The sequence below is a fragment of the Chiloscyllium plagiosum genome, unplaced genomic scaffold (assembly GCF_037043375.1).
Source record: "Chiloscyllium plagiosum isolate Xiang-an unplaced genomic scaffold, Cpla_swu_hap1 HiC_scaffold_39, whole genome shotgun sequence".
Classification (NCBI taxonomy): domain Eukaryota; kingdom Metazoa; phylum Chordata; class Chondrichthyes; order Orectolobiformes; family Hemiscylliidae; genus Chiloscyllium; species Chiloscyllium plagiosum.
This window is the reverse complement of record NW_028270177.1, coordinates 37,296,608-37,315,216: the sequence shown is the minus strand read 5'-3', so window position 1 is coordinate 37,315,216 and position 18,609 is coordinate 37,296,608. Positions and strand designations below refer to the sequence as shown.

Here is an 18,609-nt window from a genome sequence, read left to right as displayed (position 1 = left end):
TTGAGTGGGATGCTGTTTGGAGGGTTGGTGTGGACTTGAAAAGCTGAATGGCCTGCTTCTACGCTGTATGATAATAAAACCAAGGATCCTTTTTAAAACTTATCAATTTGTTCTGCTGCCTTCTAAGATTTATCTATATACATGCCTAAGTGTTTATTCCCGCCCCCCCTTTAAAATGCTACCATTTACCAGATAAGTGTGAGGTAATGCATTTTGGTGGATCAAATGTAAGTGTGAATTATACTGTAAATGGCAGAACCCTTAGGTACATTAACATACAGACAGATCTGGGCATGCAGGTCCACAGTTCGATAAAAATGGCAACACAGGTTGCCAAGGTGATTAAGAAGGCATATGACACGTTTGCCTTTGTTGGCCAGGGGATGGAATACGAGAGTTGGCAAACCATGCTGCAGCTATATAAAATCCTTGTTAGGTCGCATTTGGAGTAATGTGTGCAACCAGAAGGATGTGGAAGCTTTAGAGAAGGTTCACCAGGATGTGACCTGGTCTTGAGGGAATTTGCTTTGAGGAAAGGCCAAAAGGACCATGATTGTTTTGACTGGAAAGATGGCGGCTGAGAGAAGATCTCATAGAGGTCTACAAAATTATGAGAGGCATAGATAGGGTGGATAGTCTGAGGCTTTTTCTCAGGGTTGAAGTATTATTTGCAAAGGGATACTGGTTCAAGGTGAGAGGGGGAAAGCTTAAGGGAGATGCATGAGGGAGGTTTTTCACACAGAGAGTGGTAGGAACCTGGAATGCATTGCCAGAAGAGATGGGGGAAGCAGGCACATTGGCAACTTTTAAGAGGCATCTGGATAGTTACATGAGTAGAGAGGGAACAGAGGGATATGGACTGAATAAGGGCAGAAGGTTTTTTTTTAGTTTAGTTAGGGCATGATGATCAGCACAGACTTGGAGGGCCGAAGGGCCTGTTCCTGTGCTTGACTTCCCTTTGTTAGAGTCAATGAGATATACAGCACGGAAACAGACCCTTCGGTCTAACCCGTCCATGCCGACCAGATATCCCAACACAATCTAGTCCCACCTGCCAGCACCCCGGCCCATATCCCTCCAAACCCTTCCTATTCATATACCCATCCAAATGCCTCTTAACTGTTGCAATTGTACCAGCCTCCACCACATCCTCTGGCAGCTCATTCCATACATGTACCACCCTCTGCGTGAAAAAGTTGCCCCTTAGGTCTCTTTTATATCTTTCCCCTCTCACCCTAAACTATGCCCTCTAGTTCTGGACTCCCCGACCCCAGGGAAAAGACTTTGTCTATTTCTCCTATCCATGCCCCTCATAATTTTGTAAACCTCTATAAGGTCACCCCTCAGCCTCCGAAACTCCAGGGAAAACAGCTTCAGCCTGTTCAGCCTCTCCCTATAGCTCAAATCCTCCAACCCTGGCAACATCCTTGTAAATCTTTTCTGAACCCTTTCAAGTTTCACATCTTTCCGATAGGAAGGAGACCAGAATTGCATGCAATATTCCAACAGTGGCCTAACCAATGTCCTGTACAGCTGCAACATGACCTCCCAACTCCTGTACTCAATACTCTGACCAATAAAGGAAAGCATACCAAACGCCTTCTTCACTATCCTATCTACCTGCGACTCCACTTTCAAGGAGCTATGAACCTGCACTCCAAGGTCTCTTTGTTCAGCAACACTCCCTAGGACCTTACCATTAAGTGTATAAGTCCTGCTAAGATTTGCTTTCCCAAAATGCAGCACCTTGCATTAATCTGAATTAAACTCCATCTGCCACTTCTCAGCCCATTTGCCCATCTGGTCCAGATCCTGTTGTAATCTGAGGTAACCTTCTTCACTGTCCACTACACCTTCAATTTTGGTGTCATCTGCAAACTTACTAACTGTACCTCGTATGCTCGCATCCAAATCATTTATGTAAATGACAAAAAGTAGAGGACCCAGCACCGATCCTTGTGGCACTCCACGGGTCACATGCCTCCAGTCTAAAAAACAACCCTCCATCACCACCCTCTGTCTTCTACCTTTGAGCCAGTTCTGTATCCAAATGGCTAGTTCTCCCTGTATTCCATGAGATCTAACCTTGCTAACCTTTGTACTTTGTTCTCATTTGATATTGCCTCTCCTCACACATCTTAAGAAAGGTACCATTTCACACTGCTCTGAGTTAAATGCTATGTTCGCATTGCCACTTCTCTGGTCTGTCTGTGTCCTTCTGAAATCTGTCACTTTCCTTCCCATTCCTGAGTCTATTTCCAAGTTTTATGTCATCTGCAAACTAATTAAGCCCCGTGCTTCCAAATTATAGTCATGAATACATTTTAGCCGGGGAGTGCTGCCCAGTTCCAGAATGATGTGAAGGCATTGACGATGGTACAGAAATATTTGATGGGAATGATCTCAGGAATGAGGAAGCTCAGTTATGAAAGTAGATGGAGATGTTAGGCTGAGAAGAGATTTAATAGAGGTGATCAAATCATGAGAAATATGGACAAAATAGATAAGAAGATGTGTTCCCAGTCATGAAAAGATTGAGAATGAGAGGAATGAGAAACTGATGAGCAGAAGTGACAGGTAAACCTTTTCCATTCAGCAGTTATCTGATTTGCAATGCACTGCCTGAGAGTGAGGTAGAGGCAGGTTATTTTCAGGTACTCTGAAGGGAATTAGATTTATCTGGAAAGGAAAAATATGCAAGGTGGCAGAGAGAAGATGGTAGATGGGCAGCAAGTGAGGTGTTTATTCAGGGAGCTGGTGCATATACAGAGGGCCAAATAGGCACTGTTTGCACTCTTAAAAACTTTGCAAGTCTGAAATCAAGAAGATGAGTGATCCCATTGCCACTACACTTTCAAATGTGGTAATTTGAAAGTAGCCCCCACCTCTCGATGTCTCCCCCACCCAGCTCCCAGACCAGGCCTCCCCCACCCAGTACCCAGTCTCCAGATCTCCCCACCCAGCTCCCAGACCAAGCATCCACCTCCCAGCCCAGGCCTCTGTCACTTAGTGCCCAGCACCCAGCCCAGGCATCCACTATCCAGCTCCCAGTCTCCAGGTCTCTTCCACCCAGCTCCACCACTCAGCCCAGGTCTTTGCCACTAGCATCCAGTCTCCAGACCCCCTACCCAGCATCTAGTCTCCGGGTCTCCTCCACCCAGCTCCCAGACCAGGATCCACCACCCAGCTCCACCACCCAGCCTAGGTCTCTGCCACTAGCATCCAGTATCCAGGCCTCCTCCACCCAGCTCAGACCAGGCATCCACCATCCAGCTCCACCACATAGTCCAGGCCTCTGTCACTTAGTGTCCAGCACTGAGCCCAGGCATCCACCATCCAGCTTCCAGCCCAGGATCCACCATCCAGCCCAGGCCTCTGTCACTTAGCACCCAGCCCTCAGGCCTTCTCCATCCAGCTCCAAGCCCACCCAGCACATCCCCAACTCTGGTCACCCCTGCAGCTGTGGCCCTCCCCTCTGCCAGCCACTTAAACCCACAATGGAGCTGTAGATTTCTGAGCAGTGGCTCTCTAAAGGACCATCTGTTTTTATAGTGAGCTCCTGCTATCATTCTGGAGAAGAACCAAAGGTAAAGCATGGGATAAGGTCGAGGAGGATACAAATGTGTCCACATAAAACTGTCTTATTTCCGAACCTCACTATATCATTCACCTGGGCCTCTGGAATAATACTGTACTGCAGAATGGTGTCATATTTTGAATGAGCTTTTAAGATGCAGACCAACTGCCTCCTTAACTGGAGAAAAAAAAAATCAAGTGGCTTACTTGACGCAGATCGAGGGTGGGAAGTGAATAGAAGAAGTGTATATTTCTTGTAGTGTCTTGGACAATTCTCCCACAGCCAACACCAGGTGATCTGGTTTATTACCTTGTGTAAATGGGCTTCTGAGTTTCGATGTACAACCGCAGTGCCTTGCCTTCAAACTGAACTTGTATCCCAAGGACATAATTGCAGTTATGAAAATGAAAGGCTCTCCTCTCAGTATAAGTCACAGATATCAACAAGAGGAAACATCAGTGTAGCAAACAGTAGGTGCTCACAGCCATTGCACAGCGGATTATCAAAAGCATGTTTGCACTTAAGTTGGACCTTGTACAGAGTGGGTTTTTCACAAAACTTTGCATAACGTTCCAGTAATTTCAATGAATGGGAGTTTTAACAGCTGAATGGAAAGTTCAGCCATTATCAATATAGTCCTCACAGGGATTCAAACAGACAACAGTACAGCACAGGAACAGGCATTTTGACCCATCAAGCCTGTAACAACACATGCTGCCTTTCTAAACTAAAACCCTTTTTGCCTCTATGCAATCCATATCCCTCTATTCACTACCTCTTCCTACATCTGTCAAAATGCCTCTTAAAGATTGCTTTTGTATCGATCCCCACCACCTCCTCTGGCAGTGCATCCCAAGCACTTACCACCCTCTGTGTAAAAAACCCCGCCACTCACATCTGTTTAAACTAATTCAGTAGGGGGATGGGAACCTAAATTGTAGTTACAGTGTCCAGGAGGTTGGGAGTAGTGAGATCAGAAATGAGGTTTCAAGCCCACAAGAGTTCACCAGCAAGCAGGAAGGTGGTCTGAAGTGTGTCTACTTGAACACCAGGAATATCCAGAATAAGGTAGGTGAACTTACGGCAAGGGTTGGTACCTGGGACTTCGATGTTGTGGCTATTTCAGAGACATGGGTAGAGCAGGGACAGAAATGGTTATTGCAGGTTCTGGGATTTAGATGTTTCAGTAAAAACAGTGAAGATGGTAAAAGAGGGGGAGGTGTGGCATTGTTAATCAAGGACACTATTACGGTGGCAGAAAGGATGTTTGAGGACTCATCTACTGAGGTAGTATGAGGTTAGAAACAGGAAAAGTGAGGTCACCCTGTTGGGAGTTTTTTATAGTCCTCCGAATAGTTACAGAAATGGAGAGGAAAGGATAGCAAAGATAATTCTGGATAGGAATGAGAGGGACAGGGTAGTTGTTATGGGGGACTTTAACTTTCCAAATATTGATTGGAAACATGGTAGTTTGAGCACTTTAGATGAGTCAGTTTTTATCCAATGTGTGCAGGATGGTTTCCTGACTCAGTATGTAGACAAGCCAACAAGGGGTGAGGCCACATTAGATTTGGTACTGGGGAATGAACCCTGCCAGGTGTTACATTTGGAGGAAGGTGAGCACTTTGGTGACTGTGTAAAAACAATGACTGCAGATGCTGGAGACCAGATTCTGGATTAGTGGTGCTGGAAGAGCACAACAGTTCAGGCAGCATCCAAGGAGCAGTAAAATCGACATTATGGGCAAAAGCCCTTCATCAGGAATACAGGCAGAGAGCCTGAAGGGTGGAGAGATAAGTGAGAGGAGGGTAGGGGTGGGGAGAAAGCAGCATAGAATACAATAGATGAGTGGGGGAGGGGATGAAGGTGATAGGTCAGGGAGGAGGGTGGAGTGGATAGGTGGAAAAGAAGATAGGCAGGTAGGACAAGTCATGGGGACAGCGCTGAGCTGGAGGTTTGGAACTAGGGTGAGGTGGGGGAAGGGGAAATGAGAAAACTGTTGAAGTCCACATTGATGCCCTTATCTCTCCACCCTTCAGGCTCTCTGCCTGTATTCCTGATGAAGGGCTTTTGCCCGAAACGTCGATTTTACTGCTTCTCGGATGCTGCCTGAACTGCTGTGCTCTTCCAGCACCACTAATCCAGACTTTGGTGACTGTGACCACTATTCGGTTATGTTTACTTTAGCGATGGAAAGGGATAGGTATATACCGTAGGGCAAGAATTATAGCTGGGGAAAAGACAATTATGATATGATTAGACAAGATTTAGGATGCACAGGATGGGGAAGGAAACTGCAGGGGATGAGCATAATTGAAATGTGGAGCTAATTCAAGGAACAGCTACTGCAGATTCTTGATAAGTTTGTACCTTTCAGGGAGGGAGGAAGTTGTCGAATGAAGAGCCATGGTTTACTAAAGAAATTGAATCTCTTGTCAAGGAGAAGAAGAAGGCTTGATGTCTTTATGTCGTCATTGTCTACAGGAATAGTGCTGGAAGACTGGAGGATACCCAATGTTGTCCCCTTGTTCAAGAAGGGGAGTAGAGACAACCCTGGACCAGTGAGCCTTACTCGATCGTGGATAAAATGTTGGAAAAGGTTATAAGAGGTAGGATTTATAAACATCTAGAGAGGAGTAAGTTGATTAGGGATAGTCAACACAGTTTTGTAAAGGGTAGGTCATGCCTTACAAACCTTATTGAGTTCTCTGAGATGGTGACCAAACAGGTGGATGAGGGTAAAGCAGTTGATGTGATGTATATGGACCTCAGTAAGGCATTTGATAAGGTTCCCACAGTGGGCTATTACACAAAATACAGAGGCATGAGATTGAGGGTGATTTAGCCGTTTGGATCTGAAATTGGCTAGCTGAAAGAAGGCAAAGGGTGGTGGGTTGATTGAAAATGTTCATCTTGGAGTTTACTTGTTGGTGGTGTACTGCAAGGATCTGTTTTGGGGCCACTGCTGTTTGTCAATTTCATAAATGACCAAGATGAGGGTGTAGAAGGATGGGTTAGTAAATTTGCGGATGACACTAAGGTCAGTGGAGTTGTGGATAGTGCTGAAGAATTCTGGGCGGCACGGTGGCACAGTGGTTAGCACTGCTGCCTCACAGCGCCAGAGATCCGGGTTCCATTCCCGCCTCAGGCGACTGACTGTCTGGAGTTTGCACATTCTCCCCGTGTCTGCGTGGGTTTCCTCCGGGTGCTCCGGTTTCCTCCCACAGTCCAAAAATGTGCGGGTCAGGTGAATTGGCCATGCTAAATTGCCCGTAGTGTTAGGTGCAGGGGTAAATGTAGGGGAATGGGTCTGGGTGAGTTACTCTTCAGCGGATCGGTGTGGACTTGTTGGGCCGAAGGGCCTGTTCCACACTGTAAAGTAATCTAATCTAATCTAATATTGCAGGTTGCAGAGGGACATAGATAAGCTGCAGAGCTGGGCTGAGAGGTGACAAAAAGGGTTTAATGCAGAAAAGTGAGAGGTGATTCACTTTGGAAAGAGCAACAGGAATAAAGAGTATTGGGCTAATGGTAAGATTCTTGGCAGTGTAGATGAGCAGAGAGCTCTCAGTGTCCATGTACATAGATCCCTGAAAGTTGCCACCCAGGTTGACAGGATTGTTAAGAAGGCATACAGTATGTTAGCTTTCATTGGTAGGATTGACTTTCAGAACCACGAGGTCATGCTGCAGCTGTACAAAACTCTGATGTGGCCACATTTGAAGTATTGTGTACAGTTCTGGCCACCACATTATAGGAAGGATGTGGAAGCTTTGGAGAGGATTCAGAGGCGATTTATTAGCATGTTGCCTGGTTTGGAGGGAAGGTCTTCTGAGGAAAGGATGAGGGACTTAAGGATGCTTTTGTTCGAGAGAAGAAGGTTGAGAGGTGACTTAATTGAGACATATAAGATAATCAGAGGGTTAGATAGGGTGGTCACGGAGAGCCTTTTTCCTCAGATGGTGATGGCTAGCGCAAGGGGGCATAGCTTTAAATTGAGAGGTGACAGATATAGGACAGATGTCAGAGGTAGTTTCTTTACTCAGAGTAGTAGGGGTGTGGAACGCACTGTCTGCAACAAACCGTTCCCTCCGTGACTACCTGGTCAGGTCCACGCCCCCCTACAACCCACCCTCCCATCCTGGCACCTTCCCCTGCCACCGCAGGAACTGTAAAACCTGCACCCACACCTCCTTCCTCACCTCCATCCAAGGCCCTAAAGGAGCCTTCCACATCCATCAAAGTTTTATTTGCACATCCACCAATATCATTTATTGTATCCGTTGCTCCCGATGCGGTCTCCTCTACACTGGGGAGACTGGGCCCCTCCTGGCAGAGCGCTTTAGGGAACATCTCCGGGACACCACACCAATCAACCACACCGCCCTGTGGCCGAACATTTCAACTCCCCCTCCCACTTCAACCCCAGGGCATCAATATGGACTTCAACAGTTTCCTCATTTCCCCTTCCCCCACCTCACTCTAGTTCCAAACTTCCAGCTCAGTACAGTCCCCATGACTTGTCCTACCTGCCTATCTTCCTTTCCACCTATCCACTCCACCCTCCCTCCCTGACCTATCACCTTCATCCCCTCCCCCACTCACCTATTGTACTCTATGCTACTTTCTCCCCACCCCCACCCTCCTCTAACTTATCTCTCCACCCTTCAGGCTCTCTGCCTGTTTTCCTGATATAGGGCTTTTGCCCGTAATGTCGATTTTACTGCTCCTCGGATGCTGCCTGAACTGCTGTGTTCTTCCAGCACCACTAATCCAGAATCTGGTTTCCAGCATCTGCAGTCATTGGTTTTACCTAGTTGTAGACTCGCCTACTTTAAGGGAATTTAAATGGTCATTGGATAAACATATGGATGAAAACAGAATTGTGTAGGTTAGATGGGCTTCAGATTGGTTCCACCAGTTGGTGCAACATTGAAGGCCGAAGGGCCTATACTGGGCTGTTATATTCTTTGTTCTCTGTTGTATCTCCTTTAAATTTGCCCCCTTTTACCTTAAACCTATGTCCCGTTGAAATTGCTTTTCCTATCCTGGGAAAAATGACTCTGACTATCCACTCTGTCCATACTTCTCATAATTTTGTAAACTTCCATTAAGTCACGTTCAAGTGGAAACAAAGCAAGTTTTTCCAGTCTCTCTTCAAAGCTAAATGCCCTCTAAAACAGGCAACATCCTGGTAAACTGTTTCTATAGTCTCTCCAAAACCTTAACATCTGTCTTATTGTGTGGCAATCAGAACTATTGTGGCAATCACAATATTCCAAAAGTGGCCTTATTACATACAGCTACAATATGACTGTGCCCAGACCAATGAAGGTAAACATATCCCTTCCTGATTACCTTATCTACTTGTGTTGTCACTTTCAGTGAACTGTGTTCCTGTATGCCGAGATTCTTCTGTATGTTGATGTTCTACCATTTGCTATATACTTCTCTACTCCACTAGATTTTCCAAAAGCATCACCTTACATTTGTTCGGATTATATTCCATCTGCCTTTTGTCCACCCAAGTCTCCAGCCTGTGTATATCCTGATATATCCTCTGGTAATCCTCCTCATTATCTGCAGCTCCCACAATCTATCTGTCATCTACAAATTTACTAATCGGACCACCTAATTTCTTCTCCAATTCATTTATATATATTACAAACAATCTCCAATCTGAAAAATGCCCTTCCACCACTACTAATAGAGTCATAGAGTCCTACAGCATGGAGACAGGCCCTTTGGCTCAAACTGCTCCATGGCGACCAAAACGTCCATCCACGCTAACTCCATTTCCCAGCACTTGGCCCATAACTTGCTCACCCTTTCCTATCCATGTATTTGTCCAAATGCCTTTGAAATGTTGTTAATGTACCCACCTCAACCACTTCCTCTAGCAGCTCATTCCAAATGTGTACCACCCTCTGTGTAAAAAGGTTGCCCCTCAGATTCTTTTTATTCTTTCCCCTCAAACCTTAAACTGATGCCCTCTCGTCTTTGATTCCCAACCCTGAGAAAAAGATTGAACACATTCACCCTATCCATTCCTTTCATGATCTTATACACCTCTATAAGGTTCCCCCAAGTCTCCTACACTCTTTAAAAAAAGTCCTACCTTGTGCAACCTCTCCCTATAACTCAGACCCTAACCCTAACCCTGACCTTAACCCTAACCCTTTTGAGTCCAGGCAACATCTTTGGAAATTTCTTCTGCTTTCTAGACTAAATCTCTTTTTTCCTTCTCACAGCGAATAATTATTCAGTGGGGCTCTCCTATGCTGCTCACCATGATACAAGCCATCCCATTTCTGGATTGTCGGAGGTTGGATGTAAATTGGCAGATGAGAGTCAAGATCCTGTGGAAGTCCTGACACACACAAATCCACTGTAATTGACCAGGAAGTTTAAACATGTGCCATCCAGGAGCATCCAAGAATGTACCCCACTCTGAGCTCAATGTCACAGACACGAGACAATGAGTGAGGCATGAGGAATTATAAATCAGGGTGAGAAGGATTTAACAGATGTGAAAAGAAGTTTTAGATTGATGCGGTGTCAGAGAAATTAGCCCAATTGATCAGTGAGACCACACAAGCCAATTCGGGCAAAATTGATATGCTGTTTATTACAAGCGATATCGCTGGAAGAGAAGTTGACGAGGCTGACACAGAACTGACAGTCTGTACAGATAGATCAAGGGTTCTATTCCCTTGAGCTGAGGATGAAGCCAGGGTTTATTATAATCCTATACAATAGAGCTAATTAGAAATAGGGAAAAATATAATGTATCTGGAAATGGAGTAATCTAGTTACAATGATGCTAATCGGAAAACAATTATCGGAGGAATGTCCTGATTGTCGATGCAATGTAACACTCTGACAGTATCAATGAGTTCTTGATGGGATCAGGAGATTCCAGTTCTCTTTGCAGGTTGGTGAGAATGTCTCTTTTGAAACAGTAAGGTGCTCCCATTGTTCCTGTCCTGGGAGTGAGGTCCTTCGGTGCCTCTCTGTCTGGCCTGTCCTATGTTGCTTTGGTGTTGCTGTGTTATCAGACTGTCCTTGGGGCTTTGGGACAGCTGTATTGACTGGGACCAGGGAATTTATTGTTAGTGTGTTTTGGGAAGTGTATTCCTTGGTCTGCGAGTGACTGTGGTTCTATCCAGTTTCACTTGTCAGCCTGTTTGGCCAATGCTGAGGCATTCTGGGTGTTTCTGGTATAGTTTAGCCAAGTTTGATTTCTTATGTTCTGTGTGGGCATACCATGAGTAGCAGGGTGGCAGATCTTTTCCCACATGCAGTGACAGTGAAATTTGAGACAATTGCGGTATTTCTCATGTTGTGTATGTAAATGTATAGTAATCCTTCACCTACCACTCAGAGTGCCACTCCCCGATAATTCTGTTATATATTGCTGGTAGGAAAATAACAAGAGGAAGAACAACTATAGTTTGAACAAATGATCCACTTGATTAGGCACCAAACTTGATAGAAGCAATGGAGGTGCCACCAGATGGCTAGAGCTGATGGGAGCCCTGGATGCCTCTTTGTGGGAAGGTCAGCACATTGGACATCACATAGACATTTCACTAGACAGCAGTGAGCCATGTCCAAGATCAAGGACCATGGGAGCAGACATACAATCCCTAGAGCTGGCACCTTTATTTAATGGCAGTGTCAATGGGAGCTGTATAACCAACTGAGGCTGAGGGACTCAGGAAACAGGTCAGTGACGGCAGGGGTGGGAGCTAGAGTGTTGAATTAGAACACAAAGGTTAGGATTAGGGTGAAGGGGAGTATCTGTCAACCAACACCCCATTCCCAATGCCAGGTCTTTGAGTTGGCAATGAGTGCCTTTGAATAGGGGGCTTCTGCGTGAGCCCCTAACAAGCCTGTCATGGGTTTGCTTGGCATGGCCCCCACTCATTGTGTATTAATACCTACAGAGGCAGGATGGAGCCCTTAAGTGGGTATGTATTAATTGCCTAATTAAGGGTGCCAATTGGCTCTGGAGTTATGAAAACTATCTAAGAATTAGATTTTGGGCTGGGGTATGGGGCAGTTAGTCCCCAGCATATTATTGCTGTGGGGCAGCTGGGTTTCTGTTTGGAACAGACATACCTTTCATTTGGGAGAGTTCACCCTGCAAAATCCACCCCTTTCCCTTTGAGCAAAGGTTTGGTCACCTGTATTAAAATCTTCTTCTGCCACTCAGTGTGATGTCTGGTTTGATACCTATTAAAATATCTTGTGGATGTGTTGCTGTGCTAAAATATGAATACAGGATGCTGTGTTAATTGAACTGCTAATGTGTTCTGTTGTAAGTTTCAAGCGTCAGACACTGGCTAGTGATTGGTCTTATTTTAAATCAGAGATTGGTTTCACTGTCCCTCAGGTCCATGGATGAATTGCAGTAACACTAGCAAGAAAAGTTGAGGACTTAAGGACATAAAAACCAGGAGCAGGAGTAGGTCCCTCAAGCCTGCTCTGCCATTCTATAAGATTTTGTATTTTTCAATGCCACCCTCACCCTGATGGCCACCTCTGTGTGTGGCTGCATCAAACTGTGAGTAAGCCCTCAGTACACAAACACATAGTGTCACTGCATACTGAGGTTCTACCTGTCCCCGGTGTTGCGAAGGATGGGCCTGGCCTCATCGCCGTGGGACACTCGAAGTAGTTGGACTGTTCGTGTCACCTGTTCTTTGTGGAGAAATTAGTGAAGAAAAGCACCTTTGACCACAAGTCCATCAGGAAGTGGTCAACACGTAGTGTCCTTGAGACCCTTCGGGAAAAGGAGAGGGCGGATCCTATTGAGCGGTTCCCTGAGCAGAATGCCTCATCGCCAGAACTTTCCAACAAGCACCAAGACACGGCTTGGCTGGTGGTGGGAAGGGCTCTGCCTGTGAGATCCTTTATGCACGCCCGGACTCTCAGCCGCACCGCACGCTGCCCTCGAAGCGGCTGCGGGGGGGAGGAGACTGTCACATACCTCCTTCTGGAATGTGCCTACGCAGAAGAAGTCTGGAGAGGAATGCAGTGGTGTTTGTCGAGGTTCGTCCCGAGCAGCGCCGTGACGCGGGACTCCGTGCTCTACGGCCTGTTCCCCGGGACGCACACCGAGACGAACATCAACTGTGCCTGGAGGATCATCAACTCAGTGAAAGACGCTCTTTGGTCTGTCCAAAACCTATTGATCTTCCAGCTGAAGGAGTTGACCCCGACGGAGTGTTGCAGACTGGCACATTCCAAGGTCCAGGACTACGTGTTGAGGGACGCGCTGAAGCTTGGGACAGCTACCGCCAAGACGCAGTGGGGAAAGACCACTGTGTAAGGTCTGCCTGCTGAAGAACAACGGGGGGGGGGCCACTCAGTAATTGGCCCTGCTAATTGCCCAGAGGTCAATTGTAAATATAGAGAATGGTGAACATTAAGGCTTAATTTGTTCTCTGTAAGTAAAGACAGTATAGATCTGAATGGCTTCATTAACTGTACATGTACATAAAGATTTATTCTTGTGAAGAAAGTATATTTTTGCAATAAATAAATGACCTATTGCAGGTCTCAATTCCTTTTTGAGGCAGAAGTGGGTACTGCAGATGCAGAGTCAAGATTAGATTTCACCCGAAACGTTGAATTTCCTGCTTCTTGGATGCTGCCTGGCCTGCTGTGCTTTTCCAGCACCACTCTAATCTCAACTCCTTTTCTGCACCAGCTCCTCATATCGCTGGACTCCCTGATATTTCAAACATCCAATTCACCTCCTTTTTAAATACTTTCAGTCACTTAGCCTTCACAGCTCTCTGAGGTAAAGAATTCCAGGCGTTAACTACACTCTGACAGAAGAGATTCCTTCGGATCTCAGTTTTAAATGATCTTCCCCTTTATTCTGTAACCATGGACCCTAGTTTGAGATTCCCCGACAGGTGGAAACATCTTCCCAATATCTACCTTGTCAAGCCCCTGAAAGGTCTTGAAGGTTTCATAAATTTAGAATGTTAGAGGTCAGCACACTCTGTAGGACTTCGGTCTTGCGCAATTTGATAAAGCCTTAACCTCCCAGAGGTTAAAATATTGGAGGGAAAAAACCAATAATACGTGGAAACAAACTTATTGAGTGTAAAAAAAAACAAGGAACTGCAGATGCCAGAGATCTGAAACAAAAAGAGAAATTGCTGGCGAAATTCAGCAGGTTTGGCAGCACCTGTGAGAAGTGTTGACCCTTCGAGTTGAGTGACCTTTCAGAATTTCTGATGAAGAGTAACTAGACTCGAAACGTTAACTCTGCTTTCCTCCCACAGATGCTGCCAGACCTACTGAGCTCCAGTTTGAAATATATAATACATTTTGAAGGATAATGTTGGACCTTATACAAGTTTTACTGATTTTTTCCTTTCTGGGTTCTCCCTCATTCTTATTTATCATTGCCGTTTTAAAGAGTAATTTTAAAGAAAATTTTCTGACAAATATGGCACAAATGATTATAAGGTCACCGAATGGCATGTGATATTGAGCCAAAAGATATCACAATTGAAATCCAACTCTGCTTTGAGACTAGTACCTGAACACTGGATTCCATTATAGCTCCCAGCAGGGTGCAGGGAACCCAGTTGAGTGACTGCCCTGTCTGACTGGGTTAAAAATCACACAACACCAGGTTATAGTCCAACAGGCTCCTTGAAGGAACGTCGCTCCGAATTTTAGTGTGCTTCCAATTAAACCTGTTGGACTATAACCTGGTGTTGTGTGATTTTTAACTTTGTCCACCCCAGTCCAACACTGGCATCTCCAAATCCTGTCTGACTGGGAGCATGTAGCAGCAGGGAGCTTTAATGGCTTGACCTCATTAACATGTCACTTACTTCCTGAGTCATGACCAAAACAACCAGGAAGTTGGAGATTTCCCTGCGGGGCCCCACAAGAGCATTCCTGTGCCTGCCTGACAGGGGAAAACTTAAATATGTAAAGAATTTCTTTCATCATCCCTGACTCCTGTGTACCCAGCAGGTTTTGCTAGATACAAAAGAGCAACAAAAGAGCAGGAGTAGGCCATTCAGCCCCTTGATCCTGCTCTGCCATTCAATCCCAGAGGGAAATAACGTGCCATACATGGGAATGAAAGTACCAGTTTTCCTTGAGGAATACAAGGTGAGTTAGACCCATATGTCTCAATCACCAATTTTACTAGATTTTCTTTGTGCATGACTGATTGAATTGTAACCTCAAATCCACATTTTCGACTACACCCTATAATCTTTCACTCCCTTGCGTAACTTTGGATTTAAGACAATGCAAGGACTCTGCTTCCACCACCTTCAGAGTCCCAATGACCCACAGCCCTTTGGAGAAAAGAAATCACTTGTGTTTTAAGTGATTGACCAATGATTTCTAAATGCTAATCCCCAAGTTCTAGATTCTCATATTAGAAGAAATGTCCTCTCAATGTCCATCCTGCCAAGACTTCTCATGATCTGATATTTTAATTACTGTTCTCCACTCAGTTTGTTGGTAAAAGTAACACATCAGGTGCTGAAGGTGTCTTAGAACCCCATGCATTGGACATCTAGTGGACCTTCCTGCTTTCACTTTCGTAGCACTGGGCTGGAACAGGCTAGGAAGTGAGGGGGAATTATCCCGGCCACTGTGCCCCCTCTCCCTCCCCCAGCAAAGGTTCATTCAAGAGGAGCAAATTGGGTGACATGGCACAATGGTTAGTTGCCTCACAGCACCAGGGATTGGGTTCGATTCCAGCCTTGGGCGACTCTCTGTGTGGAGTTTACACATCCTCCCCATGTCTGCGTGGGTTTCCTCCGGGTGCTCCAGTTTCCTCCTACAGTCCAAAGATGTGCAGGTCAGGTGAATTGGTCATGGGAAATGCAGGGTTACAGTGATGGGGTGGTGGTGGTGGGGTGTTGTGGGCCTGCTTTTCAGATGGGCCAGTGTTAACTCAATGGGCAGAAAGGCCTGCTTTTATGTTGTAATTCTCTGATTAAAATCAGCCCCTATGGCTTTTCAAAATAAGCAGGTTGCTTTAAATCAATACCAGTTAACCTTGTGATTTGACCCTAAGGAATGACAAACTTTTCAATCAACAAAATACTTTAAAATGTCAAAACAAGTTAAAAATCATCAAAATGGGAAGGAGTGAGGAGAAGACTGCACTGCACAATGATCCACAGGAGGGAATCTATCCCTGGTTAAGGGGTGAATAAATGAACAGCTAGACACAGTAAATCAAAGGCACAGCTCTATCAACACTTCGATAAACCACTGTGATGAAAAGCTGGGTGATAAGAGACAACGCACATGTGACTCAGAGATACTGAGATAAACAAACCGCTCCAAAACAGTTTATCATCAATGAGCTGCTTTTATAAGGAGTTGAATAACAAATAGCAAGTCTGCTCATTCCAAAGTCTCTATTCGAATGTAAATGTTTCAAAATACAGTGAGAGAAAACTGAAAAGACGCACTCTGAGGAAAAATAAAGCACTGCTGAATGGACGAAAGCAGAAACAAATTTGAGAAAACAACAAGGGACTGAAAATGTACCAGCGAAGACCCCGCGCCTCTGAGCAGATAGTACACTCATGAAACAATTGCGTCTTGTTCCATTGGGGTAAGAGAAGAAACGTTGAAACACAAAGCAGAGGCAAACATAAGAAAGTAAAATACTGGAGAGGTGAGTAATTGTGTGGTCACCATTTGTGAGTGATTTCCATTGGGTGAGCTTTTGACTGTCAGGCCTGCCTGAAGACATCATTTCTTTCAGGTCCCTTATTTTAATATTTTGGGTAAAGCACCAAGTCTAATTGAGCTTTTTGGCTGACCCACTGGGAAGGAGGAAATGCAGCTGGCCTGCAGATTTTTCCACGGCAGCTGAGTTTATTCTCTGGTGAAATGGTTTCTTGCAGTCAGCTGTGACGATGAATGCTACTGAGGCACCCAGATTTGATTTGGAGCTGTGAGTCCCAAAAGGGTAGTTCAGCAGCTGAAATAACTGCACAGAGGCTGGTATCATATCACCAACTCACCCTTTATTTACACGCGCATTGCATTGTACTTGACACTGGTCCAGCTCCCTCCGAGCCAGCTCTCAGAGTGAACAGAACCTCTGACATTTCTGTTTATATCTGTCAGCCAGGGCTCCCTGATTGCACCAGGTATCCAAGGACTGCCATCCAACTCCCTACTTGAATGCAGTGTCAGAGCCCTGGGCCCAAATGTCTGACTGTGGTACCCCCTGTCCCGGATTGCCTCAGTGGCCTGTCTCCATAATCACTGAGCCCTATCAATACTTCATACAACCTTCATTGCCCTGAGCTACCCAATCTTAGTCCCAGAAACCCGCACACACGTTGCAATCCAACTTATTTCCTGTGCATTTCCCTAGTTACACTGGGACTCTTCACTGCACCTCTTCCTGCCTGTAGTTGTACACAGTGTCCAGGCAGGAACACGTTCAATATCCACCTCCTGGTCATACCTCGCTGCCTATTGCACTCATCACTACACCCATGCTGAGTTGCCTCCTAGATCTTCAGAACCCGACAGGTGGCGCATACTAAAAGGAGCTTGTATGATTAGGATCTGGTGCAGTCTTAATGCAGTTGTCAACAAGACATGTTGGTGAAGTGTGGATGGCGTTTGGGGTAGTGGGCGATGAATGAGAAGGAAGAAACTTGATGTTGAAGGTTCCCTGCCCCATACAGCATACTCCTTTCACACGGAAAAGTAGGAAGTCACTAATTAGTAACATTGCCAGGAGGAGTGCATGCAACCAGGGGAGATGATGGGACTACAGTACACACACATAGTGTTTACGCACTTTCCCTTCCTCATTTCTGTATTATTACCTCTCTCACCCACATAATCAGCATAATAATAATCTGACAGCATTTTGTGTGCTTTCATATTAGCAACCTTTAGTATTTCCCTGATGTGTCTAACACTTATTCTTTTCAGAATTTGATTAGAAATCTCAGGACAAGGTGCAGCAGATACAGGACGACATGAGGATATCCACAGGCCTTTTAAGCACCAGCCAGAAATTGATTCTGTTTCTACTTGACTTGTAATACCAGTGCCTGACCCATATCTATCTATCTGACCAGTGCCTGACAAGTATCTATTGATCTCAGCTTTTGAGGGCGAGAGTTTCAGATTTCCATTATGCATTTTGTGTGAAGGAATGCTTTCTGACATCATCCCCGAATGGCTATGCTCCAAATTCAAAGATCTGCTTGCTTGTTCTGGCCTTTCCCACCTCAAAAATCACAGAATTGTTACAGCACAGAAAAAGGCCATTCAGCCCATCATGATTTCATAGCATCATAGAATCCCTAGAGTATTCGGGTTCGGGACGCAGTTCGTCGCCCGGATCCGACTTTTGTACGCCGCCGCAGAGTGTCTGGTTAAAGTTAACGGGTCCCTGACGGCGCCCCTTCGCTTTGGGAGAGGAGTGCGTCAAGGCTGCCCCCTGTCCAGCCAGCTGTATTCCCTGTGCGTGGAGCCTTTCCTGCGCCTCTTGCGGAGGAGGTTGTCGGGGCTGGTTCTGCGCGGCGCGGGCATGGGGGTGGTCCTCTCAGCCTACGCCGACGATGTGCTCCTCGCTTTCACCGACCCGGCTGACCTGGGGAGGATGCGCGAGTGCCAGGCCGTGTACTCAGCAGCGTCTTCTGCCAGGATCAACTGGGCCAAATGTTCCGGACTACTGGTCGGCCCGTGGTGGGTGGACTCTCTGCCGGAGGAGTTATGGGGCTTCAGCTGGAGTACCACCCATCTCCTCTACCTGGGGGTCTACCTCGGCCCGGCTGAGGAATCCTGGCCGGCCAACTGGCAGGAGCTGGAGGCCAAAGTCTCGGCTCGCCTAGGCCGCTGGACAGGACTGCTCCGAGTGCTATCTTACAGGAGTTGAGTGCTGGTCATAAACCAGCTGGTGGCCGCCATGCTGTGCTATCGGCTGGTCACTTTGGTCCCTCCTCCTGGCTTTGTCGCTGACATCCAGAGAACGTTGGTCGATTTCTTCT

The 18,609-nt window shown here is 46.0% G+C and overlaps 1 long non-coding RNA gene across 1 annotated transcript; it reads left to right on the top strand.

Moving 5' to 3' along the window:
* The first annotated feature begins 14,641 nt into the window (after positions 1-14,641).
* On the top strand, positions 14,642-17,990 carry LOC148138666 (uncharacterized). The gene is made up of 3 exons (XR_015753812.1): positions 14,642-14,728; positions 15,651-16,262; positions 17,546-17,990. It is a non-coding gene; the product is annotated as an uncharacterized LOC148138666 (long non-coding RNA).
* Positions 17,991-18,609: the final 619 nt, after the last annotated feature.